Raw genomic sequence first — 12,504 nt, 5'->3', positions numbered from 1 at the left:
ATACGCCAATCCCTATTGCGATATATCACAGGGGTAAAATAGGTTCTTTTTGCGTGAACCACATTTAACGTGAAACATATTTTGTGTGGTAATAGGCAACACAATTTCTTCATCAACAATGTACGATATAATTCTTACTGCTGTAACGGCCATCTTCGCAGTATGCGATAGTACAATTGAGAGAGTCGTTTGTGGACCGAAATGCGGTTTCATTCTGGCAATGCATCTCGGAAAAGTCCGGACATTCATAAAGTAACCTCCAATCTGTATCGTTCTCATTGACGAAGCTGAAGCACAAATATAATGACAAATATTAAACTACATGGTACAATACCATATGGGGCAAATTCGAAAGTTATTGGTTAACAAATAAAAGAAAAAAGACTAAATACTGCTACCTTACAAGGGTACATCACCTTCCTTATTCTCATCAGACTTGAGAATAATCGACTTCAGAGCAGCGGATCTTAAACTTTACCAACCTGGGGATGACTTACGCTAAACTGCAAGCCTTCGCCAACCCTTAATTTTCGCTGAGTCTAGTAAACAATAATCGACTACAATACACATCTAACTACACATCTAAAACATTACTAGAGAGTACTGGTGCCCAGAATGATCTGTACATTAAAAGAGTGTTAAAAGAACAAAACCGTTAAAACATGTTTTTCTCACAGAAAAAAAGATTATAATGAATATCTATTGCCAGTCAGTGTGACTTCTGGTGTTCCCATTCAGATAACAGTTCTGAAATGCGAGCTTCAACTTGCATTAGAGATAGCTTGTTACAGCTAGCGGTGATTCTAGTTTACCGCATTTTTTAAAAATCCATCTAGTTAAGATTTGCGAGGCTTACCTTGGATAAGGCCTCACAACACAGTGATAGTAATTGATTAGTGACAAATTACCTAATAGCTATAGGAGGGTCTCGATTTCGAACCTCAACGTTGCATGAGTACGCCATTGCACTATAGCATTGGGACGCAAGGACTCCCGCTCCCGGAATTAAACCATTTTTCTGATCCCAATCACGAGATTATTCTTATTAAAATCCCCGGATTACTAGAGACTAATAGAGAGCATCTAAAAAAGCTGATATAGGGATGTGCCGCATGTTGTGATTTTACAGCTGCTCAGCATCTCGAACTCTCCACATTGGTTTTATATTATATATTAACAACTATATGGCACTAATGAATTAGTCAATCCTTCACTGGCATTTTTATGTCTAATAACTCAGCAACCTGCCGTACCTCAAACGAGTAGTTTGGTGTATGTCATGAATATTGCCAAATACTATAGTTTGTGACATATCCGTAACTGCCACCCACCCGCGAAAAGGCAAAACTTTTATCTATAGGCTAGCAAGGGACAATCAAACATCCAATTATTCCGATTGAGAGACTTATACAAGCCTTGAATTCCAATGCGGCTTATTTGTGAGTTGCCACGAGGATTTTGTGAAATTGATAAGTCTGGTACCTAGTAGCACTGTTAACCATCTCCCCTCACCCAATTTAATACCAAACGTAACAGGATTCTAACCCTGGTTTTGGTAATCAAGCGCTAGCATGCCGCATGAATGTACTTCATCTTAATAGGCCAGTAGCACCTGGGCAATACGGCACATCGACATATGAGCATCCAACAACTATGCATGTGACATTTCAGCATGTGAATAGAATTTAAGGGTTGGGGCTGGGTATGGTTCAGACCAGGGGTGTCAAACTTAACTGACGTCACGGGCCGGATTCACAACATTATATCGCTCGCGGACCGCACCATTCAGAGCAGGGGTTCTCAACCTGGGGGGCGCGCCCCCCTTGGGGGGCGTGGGAGGCTCTCAGGGGGGGCGCGAGAAAGTGACGAAGTCATTATAGGGGGGGCGCGAGAAATTGACAAAGTCAGTATAAATTGTACGTGTCTGAACATGTGTTTCACATCCATTATGAGAAGACGATTAATGAAGATGAAATTTATTCCATATTCAAGAAAGCTTGCAAAATACAAACTCTAGCAACAGCGCTCTACTGAGTATAGTCTGATTTCAACTTCATTTGAATAAATTTTTGAAATTCTTTGGAGATATAGAGAGCAATTCCCACGTGTAAGTCATTCATTGCTTCATAGCTTTGACAGTAGCCTAAAGCTTGTCGCGCTGGGCAGCTCTTGTTAGTAGCTTGCGAACTGCACTGCCTAAGACAGACTTAGATGCAACATAGGTTGCCCGGTTTCACCCTCAATTAGGCTATAAATCAACACAATTAATCCATTTCGAAAACTGATCAAATTTAGCCTGGCAGGACAGAACGACGCCTTGCTCTCTGTACTCACTACCAGCATCAGGATTAGTCTCAGGGTAACCTACATTGAAATTAATTAAAGGATGTCTTGTTCAATGTTTTTTGTTATTTTCAAACAAATTTGAAGAAATTTTCAAACAAATTTGAAGAAATTTGTCAGCAATGTAAAAGACTCAACAACTGGAATGCAGATTCAAAATTGGCGTAAGATATACCTTATGTATACTATTAGATCAGGGGTGGGCAGCCTGCAGCCGTAGAAGGGAATTTGAGCGGCCGTCGACGCCTAATTCAATTAGTATGTGTTGGCGGCCGTAGACATGCAAATTGCAATTACGAATTCACTCCCACATTTGCGAGAGATTTTAATTAATCTTGAAATTTTCTTCGCCCTCCGCGCAATTCAACAAGACTTCATTTTTCTATTTTAATGCAGTGGCGCCCTTCTTAATCTGAGCCGGAATGGGAATTGGCAAGAAATAGCAATTCGTTCGCGGCCCTGAAAAATTTACGCGCTCCGCGCGACAATATGCACCTCCCGGCAACTATTCATAACATTGCCACTCGCGATTTCGGTGCGTGCAATAGGCCATTGTGAAAAGTAGAATAGTCCGGAGTTCACCGGGAATGGATATGGACAGTTTACCGTAGGAATTTTGCGTCCAGATCGTTCATTGCGGCTATGCCCTGGAATGCGGCCTTACGCTACATAAGCAATCGAAATGCGGTCATGATTATCAAAAACGTTGCCCACCTCTGTATTAGATGCTGATGTGCTCCTTTGACATGACGATAAATGCAAGGGGGGTCAGGGAGGGCGCAAATTTTTTGACCATCTCCAAGGGGGGCGCGTGTCAAAAAAGGTTGAGAACCACTGATTCAGAGGATTCCACAATAATACCTGAAAATCCATGCCCTTGTTTTTCATTTTGAATACTTTACTATCAAGGCTATAAACACATTATACATTACATTGTATTACGGAAAATAGGGGTTCTACACTGTAAAAAATAAAGGTGTCCATAGACATGTTTACACCTGGTACCTCTTAATACATGTCCGTCATGTAAAACCATACGACAGGTTTAGTTCCACCTGTTGCCTAACATGTTTCTGCCCGTCATGTAATCTCGAAAACACGTCTGACCTGAGACTTCAATTGACCTTTCACCTTGGACCGACTGGCACAAAATCTGTAGCCAGGATATGAATTAAAACAAGCAATTCAGTGTTGGATCAAATGATGGTATATTGAGAACAAATGCATCAAAACAAGAAAAATTCTGAAATGGCGAGAGTTTCGGATAATACGTAATGAAATAAGAATTACTATAACGGCTAAAAATATTGACATGTCATGGCGCAATTAATTTACTACTAACAGCCACAGTGTAAGTCGAAGAGTACCGAACGTTAAGAAGTTTTGGAACTTATGCAATGAAAGAAGAGTTATATACAACAATGGCTAAAAATATTGGCCCGTCATCAATGAATTAATTTACTACAAAAAGCCACAGTGTAAGCCGCAGAGTGCCTAACGTTAAGAAGTTTTGGAACTTATGCAATGAAAGAAGAGTTATATACAACAATGGCTAAAAATATTGGCCCGTCATCAATGAATTAATTTACTACAAAAAGCCACAGTGTGAGCCGCAGAGTGCCTAACATTAAGAAGTTTTGGAACTTATGCAATGAATGAAAAATTCTTACAACAACGGCTAAAAATATTGGCCCCTCATAAATTAATTAATTTACTACAAAAAGTCACATTGTAAGCCGCAGAGAGCCTAACGTTAAGAAGTTTTGGAATTTATACAATGAAAGAAGAATTGTTACAACAACAGCTAAAAATATTGACCCGTCATCAATGAATTAATTTACTACAAAAAGCCACAGTGTAAGCCGCCTAGTACCTAATGTTTTGAAGTTTTGGACATATGTAATGAAACCAGAATTATAATAACGGCTAAAATCATTGACCCGTCCTCAATAAATTAATCAAATTAAATTACAATGAACAGCCACAGTCAGCCACACCTAAAGTTAGAAAGTTTCGAAACGTATGTAATGAAACAAGAATTAATATACCGGCTGGAAACATTGACCGGTCCTCGATTAATTAAGTTATTACAAATTGTCACAGTTAAAGGCGCCGAGTACCTAATGCAATGACACAAGAATTATAACGGCTAAAAATATTGACCTGTCCTTGGTGAATTATTCAAATTAATTTACTACGAACAGCCAAAGTCTACCTAACGTTACAAAGTTTCGAGACAGCCGCAGTGTACTTAACGTTCGGAAGTTTCGAAGGAGAGTTCGTGACGACGGACCATGAATTAGAGGCTGATGGAGCGAACTTGATGTTGAACAGCCAGTATATTGCCAGTATTATGGCCATAGCATGATGGAAGCTTCTGACCCCTTTGATAACTTTGCCATAGAAGAGAACCTTCCATTCATTCAGGATCGTATTGTACTTGATCGTCGGATATAATTCTTTGGCTCCTGATAAATAAAAATGATATTAGCTTAGTACTATCGATGTGGTCTGAGATTAAGAATTGAGTTGAGTATGAGGCCTAATAATAGGGTTACCATGCGTCCTCTTTCAATAGGATTTGTCCTCTTTCTTGACTTTTTTAAAAGTGTCCTCGGAGGACGCCCTTTTGTCCTCTTTTTTGAGATTTTGTCCTCTTTTTTGAAAATTTAGGTCACATTTAGAGCGAAATGCGAGTGATATGCCGTAAATTAGCACAGAAGTGACTCTATTGCGGGTATTTCGGAGTGAAAAACGGTGATTGGAGCTCTGAGCGAAAAGTTGACCTTTTTTAAAAAATTTCCAGTCAACCGGTCACAAAGTGGGCAAAATTCACCGATTTTTGAGAATTCTTCTCCGGTTTTGCAAGTCTCAAATTTCTGAAAAAGTGTCCTCTTTTTAGATTTCCAAAATATGGTAAGCCTACCTAATAAGTCATTACTGCGCGAGTCGGGGTCATGCAAAGAGGTAAGAAAACGATCGTACGTGATGGTGCTTTCAAGGATATCGAGCGAGCATAATGGTACCCAGAGTGGAATGATTTTAGCATCAGTCGTAACACTGCAACTTTCTAAGTGAAATAGGAGGGGCCAATATTGGTTTCACATCATCTTCTTTGATTGGACGCCATATACTAGTGACAATTTCACCATAGTGTCCTACAGTAGCATGGACACGGGAAAATCTCGTTACTCACTGATATTGGATTACATCATTCTTTCGATTTACAGTGACCTTTCGAGATACCAATTTTTATCAAATACAGTGTTAATACAGCAATACAGTGTTAATAGTGCCATAAATTGCCTTTTTTGTATGATGTGAATGATGTAGCCTGATGGCAGTGAGCCATGCGATTTGCTTGTGTCCACAACACAGTGACATAATGCTTACACATACACCAAACAACTTACTTTGTCAACAAACAGGAAGCTGCCATAGTTGTCATTGAAGAATTGAAGATCGTTGGGATCCCGACCATCCACCCCAGTTTTTGACGACCTGAACGAGAAGTGTCAGAAATCAACTCTATGTATGTTTTGACGCGACTGCGACGTCGTAAAGTAAATCAGCGACTTTGAAACCTTGCGCGGGCCCCTCTAATGTTGATAGAGATTTTCAGTCATCCGACAGGAGGTAACACGGTTGGGCAAGGGTGAAAACATGACACATATTACTACGCAGCAAATTCGATGACAATTATGTTACGACAACCAAGTGTGCAGTCATGTCCTGCAAGGAGTTGCAGGTCGCCTTTGTATACCTCTGGGCTCATTTGACAAGGATTATTCCAAGCTTGGACATATGAATATCAAGGTTGCAGCGAGGCTGCGTACATCGCGTTGTGCAAAGGTTTCACCGCTGACAATATTTCTGCGAGTACTAATAAATATTATAATCAATTTCTAGAATCGCCTTGCAGCCCGAGGGTTGGTCGCCCTTATATCTAAGGAAGAAATGTCTACGTCTGGAAGTATGTGCGATTAAAAAATTCAAGAAAACTAAATCTGCCCAAAAAGAACAATGTATGTTAATTTAAAAAGTATCTTTAGGTCACCGACGAGTTTTATACATTTTGAAAACTGACTTCACTTTTTGCTAACCCATGGTAATAATTAGGGCCATTCAAAGCCATATTTTGTTCTATGCATCAGCAAGTCGTGAAATCAATTTCAACACAAAGCCGTATCCCTTTGAGCTACATTAAAGCTATGAAGTCACATTTTCCTGATTAGGTCATAAAGCTCAAAATTTACTGGACAAAAACGAGGTTTTAACAAATAATGGAGCTGCAAATACAAGACATTTCACCAGCGCTTTATGCATCAGTGAGTTGATCCCAACACTGCTTTATACCTGCCCAATGCGCATCGATCAACATCGGCTAAATCTCGAACAGACTTTGTGTTGATATCCCATTCAAAATGGCCTCATGACACGATTCAAATGTTCTTTTCATCCTAACCTGAATCTTTTCTTGTCACGCAGTCTTTTCGTCCACTTGACACTTATTGCTTTTTGCTGTACCTCGATGCTGCGCTCGTCTTCTGGAGAATATACCGATGCAGGTTGACTCTGTAATAAATATCTTCATTAAAGCCCAGCAAATTATCAGCTTGCCGGTAATAGCGGGTCAATTTATTGCAGAAAGAGCAAAAGTTTTTTTAGGCCAACTATTTCGTAAGAACAGACAGTTCCGACCAGAAATGAAGATAAGCAGTAGCCTAAAATTTTAAGGTAATGGGGGAAAACAGGCAATTTACATATATACGAGATCACAATTTCATCAAAATTAAGATTTTTAGGGTTAAAAATGTCAAAATTGACAGAATGTCAGATTTTATCGGTCAAAATCTTCGGTTTTTAGATAAAAATAAAATCACCCTAGGAGAACATCACATATTCGTTGAAGAAGTTCATATCAACATATTCCAACATATTCTATTCGGGAAACAAAAAAGTACTAACCTATGGTAGATTAGTAATCTATATAGACCAGGAATGGCCAACCTTTTCGGCTGAAGAGCCACATGCAATTGACGAACGAGTTCGCGGTCCACTAGCCACGCCAAGCAGATAAAATTTTCGAAATTTATAAATAAACAAGGTCAATAATATTATTACTCGAGTATTGCGGGTCTATTGTATACCGCCCGCTAGACTCAGTTTGCAAGGACACGACTATTTGGCGTCTGGCCACATCGATATCGCCATTTCACCATTGACGATCTTTATGCGAGCGCAAACGCGAAAAGACTTTCTCCCGTAATTGCGAATACAGTTAGACTCAATCGGATAAAATAGGCGTTTTTTTCGTTTTCAGATTGAGTCTAACTATATTAGCGATTACGAGACAAAGTGTCGTTCAACATATGCGACCTTGCGTTTGCACTGGCAGTCGACTATGAAACCTAGGCACGAAATGATTGACGCATGTTGCGGTCGCAGCTTTCAATATCGATATGTCCATGCGCCGAATAACCCAGTCCTCGCAAACTTAGCCCAGCGATATACAGCAGGCCCGCAATATAATCAAGTGACAATATTATTGACCTATGAACTTCAAAATCGTGCGAAAATTAAACACGCAAAGCGTGAAAAAAAATTTCACTGCTATTTTACTTTATTGTAATGTACGACGACTTACTGAAAAGGTGACTGGACCCTGGATCTGCCAATGCGTTGGAACTGATATTTTAGTCATCAAGATCCCAAGTGTCGCAGCAAGAATTGTAATTTTTTGTTGGCATTGCAAGTTCACAATCTGAGCAATTCATTTTCGATAATATAATAGGAAATTAGCTCACGGGTCACGCAAAACCCTCTCGCTGGCCATATTTGGCCCACGGGTTGGTCACCCCTGATATAGACAGGCCAATGCGATCATTTCAGAGCCGGAGCAGCAGCTAGAGCAGGAGCAGTTTAAATTTGCGGCTGCTCTAAAGCCCTGCATAACACGCCGTGATTTTGGCTAAAAATCTATATTCGTTTCTATTACAGATATCGAACAAGACAAGATAATTTTAGTACAGTATGATTACCATGATCATCGCTTTATGACGATAATTCTGTTGACATGCATAGAATATAATTACTCACTTCCATCGTCAAACCAGTCATATTGTCCCATATCTTTGGCAGACAATTCATAGAAATCGCCGTTCAATTCAAGCGACTTGTCGTAATATTCCGTAGTGAATTTTCTGTCCTAGATGGTACTACGAACTGCACATCTCACAACATCATAAATCTCAGATAGGTGATCAACTGTGATCACCTTTCTAATATTACCATGGATGATCAGCATTTTCATATTTAATAGCACAAGAGTAATAAATCGCTAACCAGTCTGATGAATCTGAAAAATAGAACGTCATGTTCAAAATTACGCAATTTTAATTACCGGAACTTTTCTCTATCGGCATATAGTTCACTATTAAACTTCGAAACATATTCTATGATGCAGTCTAATGTAGCGATCTCACCATCAATGTTCCCTCTAAGCTGCGCACATGCACAAATGCGCAGTGCTAACACGGTCTCTGCGCACAAAAAATCCGATATGATGACCTTTTTTTTAGTCTTTACGCACTGTTGTCCAAGGGTCTGCGCAGTGAGTTCGTGAGTGTGCGCAGACTCGTCAAAAATTAGAGGGAACATTGCTCACCATACTGTAATTTACCAATACAGTATACCGGTAAATTATGGAGTCTCTGGTAAAATATTTCACCAGGTTGTAAAACACAAAGGAAACCGGTTTCTGTCATAGCCTCACAGGAATAACAGTGTAAATATCGCCCAAAGCCTGACTTGAGGATACCACAAATGTCACAGTGCCCGTCAAAATCTTCATAGAAAAATATTTTACCATCTTGATCCTGATTGACAACATGAATTCTTTTTTGCCGTATTTGTCACATAATTTTACAGAGCAAACTTGTCCCTCCATATCTTGCATTCGACAAAATGCAACATATTGGCATGGTATACACATCCTCCTAATATATCAACTGGCTCAACTTTCTTAGGTTCATTATTTACATAGTTAAGCTAAGACATTCCCCAACATGATATACTGTAATCGACTGGTTACCGTATGCACTCTGAAGCTATATATGGTAAGTGCTAAACGATATGCTGCCTCCACACGCCACACGTTACCGTACTGCAGTTAAATGCAGCACACCAACTATGCACACCCCGTAGGCGCGCATATGAATCGGAAACACTTTCCCCGATGAAAACTGATGTGAAATGCATCCTCTACTAACTGGACAAATACGATCAATAACCGTCAGCCGGTAATAAACTCTACAATCAGTTTCGCCAACTTTGATGGCCGCGTAGTGATCGCCGATGGAAGTGGCTACTGGCTTCCCGGCACTGAAAGTTTTTCAAACCAATCGTAACGCATACGGCAATCACGTGAGCAGTGAATTAGAACTTCCGTTTTTTTAACCAATCACGTCGGATCGTGAAATAGTGTGAGTGGTGAACTGAAATTTTACCGTCGTTCTGCAACCAATCACGACGGAGACTGAAATCGAGGACCGTGAACTAAAATTTCCTGTTTTCCAACCACGGATTCGGAAATCGTGTGAGCTGTGAACTGAAATTATACCTCAGTTTTTCAACCAATCAAGACCAATACTCAAATGTCTTTTTTTTTTATAGATAACTAACCTACGCATAGATTCGCACCACCCATCATCACCCTTGCTCGTCGTGAGGAATTGACTACTGAAGTGCTCAGCAATCTGAACGCAGCATGATCGGTTATCAATAGCTGAAGACCCGAACCCTCAAATTAAATAAAGTTGATCTTATTTGAAAGCTACCGTCACGCTGATTCTGAAAATAATACATTAAAATTTCATTAGGACAATGGAACTAACCCGAAATAGCCTAAAAATCTGAAAATCGGCATCGTGCAGCGATGCAGCACAATCACCATAACAACGGCCTTTGCGTTGTTGCGATCGTTCAGAACAATGCCGATTTGCAGACTTTTGGGGTGCATTTCGAGGGGGTTCCATTGCCCCGATAAGATTTTAATGTATATTTCGGAATCAATGCGACAGTAGCCTATAAATAAGCTCAACTTTTTTTAATTTGAGTGCTCGGATCGTCAGCGATAGGATTAGCAATTATGTTGCGTTCCAATTGGTGCAATAAAATCCGAATCTGGTCCCACTGTATCAACATTGTGCAGAATCCCTGTCCCTGACACTATTTCCGTGTCCTTCTGAAAATATACATTAAAATTTCAATAGGGCAATGGAATTACCCCGAAGTAGCCTTCAAAATCTGAAAATCAGCATTGTTCCAAACAATCGCAGCGACGCAGCCCTATAACGCGTGGTTCGGAACAATGCCGAATTTCATACTTTTGGGTGTATTTCGAAGGCGTTCCATTACCCTGATTAGATTTTAATGCATATTTTCGGAATCAGTGCGACAGTAGCTTTCAAATCAGAGCAACGTTATTCCAATCTGAAACGCAACATGTTTTTTACATAACATGTTACGTTTCAGTTTTGAACTTGATTAATTGGAAAACACGTCGCGTTTTCGGTTTTAAACTTGTTTTTTTCAAAAACACGTCGGCGTTTTCCGTCGTTTAACGTGTTTTTGGAAAAAACATGCAAAAAACACGTTAAATACACGGTTTATTTTTTACAGTGTAATTTGGATTCACCGTTATTAGCAAATATATATATATAATTGGTAATATTACGACGGGGCGACCGAACACTGTTATAAACCGAGAACACATAGGCTCTAGCGATGATATAAGTTGGTATGTAAACACTGACGTTGGAATCTACTTCATATGATCATGATCATATAGCGATTCGGGTTTCTCTCGAGGCCGGAGACCTTTTGAGTCATGAGTGATGTAGCAGTACAACCTAATTCTCCATGTAACCTGCATATAAGGATTTCGCATTGACATTTTCGCTTCTCTGAATAACTGGTTTCTAGTCGATTTTCCCATAAATCTCCGAGCTTAATATGCGCTATTTGCCTTCTCGGAATTGGGTGCCAATGCCAGCCACTGACTCGTAATGATGATTCGAAACCAAAAAACCGCCGTAAGGTAGTAATAATGTGGGCTTTAAACACACTTGACATTCGCTGCTTTGGGGGGTTATTGAATGGACACATTTTCAAAATTTCAAGATTTGTTAGAAATGTGGTGAATAATACGCGCATTTTTAAAGCTACTAAAAATTGCTTCGAGGGCCGGATGTTTGCACACCTGGTTTAGATCGAGGATTGCGTTAGTGTTAGGTTTGGAGTTAGGAAATATATGAGGGTTGATTTCGGAGTTCAGGTCGGGGTTGGGGTAAGTTTTGGGGTTTTGAAACCATATGCCAAAGTGTCGCATGCAAATGTGACGCATGCTGATCTGTCGTTTTTCAATGTGTCGCATGCTTATATGTCGGACAACCGTGCTATACATATCAATGCTGGTATTAACATTCTGCACCTAGAAAATAACTGACGGGCATGTTACATTTTATTATGCGGTCCTGATGGAAACATTGACAATGGTGATTTTACATATCTGCAGTGGAACCAACACAACTTTCTGCAAACCAACACAATTCAACAAAACAAATTGGCAGTCAATCACTGGCATATTATTTCAGGCTCCAATTAATCATGATTATTGATTCGTGATTTACTGCCCATTTTTCAATTCTCGATTCGCTAGTCCAGTGAATCCCTACCGGGGTCGGTGAAACCTCCTGATTTCACCATGATTGATTTTGATAACCTAATTTGTGATTTACTAAGCTAAAAGGTACATCCTATGAAGCAAGGTTGCTTCCATAACTGCCGAAACGTCAGGGATCACATCAACAGAACGGCCGTTTGAGATATCCTCTTGATAACCTCCTACATTCAGTCAATTGGTAGACTTTTTGATGCGACCATATTTCGAATTAGAAATGTTTTATTACGGTTCATGGCAAATATAACAAATTGGAATATGGGGATCAGTCAGGGTAATTTCGCAATGTTTGCCAAGTGTTTTTGTGTTTGAAGCTGTCATTCTCAGGAAATTAGTGTACATTTACGGTTGCCAGGATAAGATTCTTCAAGTGTTTTCCTAATAGATCCTAAAGATTTCTTAACTTTGGTGGCTGATGT

At 39.7% G+C, this 12,504-nt stretch overlaps 1 protein-coding gene and 2 long non-coding RNA genes across 3 annotated transcripts in view; all 3 read right to left on the bottom strand.

The window, feature by feature from the left end:
- Window positions 1-12,504, bottom strand: part of LOC145439845 (microfibril-associated glycoprotein 4-like) — a 532,879-nt gene that overhangs the window by 374,495 nt on the left and 145,880 nt on the right. The gene's annotated exons all lie outside the window — the stretch shown is intronic.
- On the bottom strand, window positions 3,528-6,520 carry LOC145439348 (uncharacterized). Its single transcript, XR_013915156.1, has 2 exons — window positions 5,757-6,520; window positions 3,528-4,811 (listed from the first exon to the last, which is right to left on the bottom strand). It is a non-coding gene; the product is annotated as an uncharacterized LOC145439348 (long non-coding RNA).
- LOC145439347 (uncharacterized) lies at window positions 9,822-10,577 on the bottom strand. Its single transcript, XR_013915155.1, has 2 exons — window positions 10,027-10,577; window positions 9,822-9,952 (listed from the first exon to the last, which is right to left on the bottom strand). It is a non-coding gene; the product is annotated as an uncharacterized LOC145439347 (long non-coding RNA).

This window comes from Botryllus schlosseri, chromosome 5 (genome assembly GCF_051294905.1).
Source record: "Botryllus schlosseri isolate E-star chromosome 5, Bs_hap1, whole genome shotgun sequence".
Classification (NCBI taxonomy): domain Eukaryota; kingdom Metazoa; phylum Chordata; class Ascidiacea; order Stolidobranchia; family Styelidae; genus Botryllus; species Botryllus schlosseri.
The sequence above is the reverse complement of the archived record's forward strand: the minus strand, read 5'-3'. Positions and strand labels throughout refer to the sequence as shown.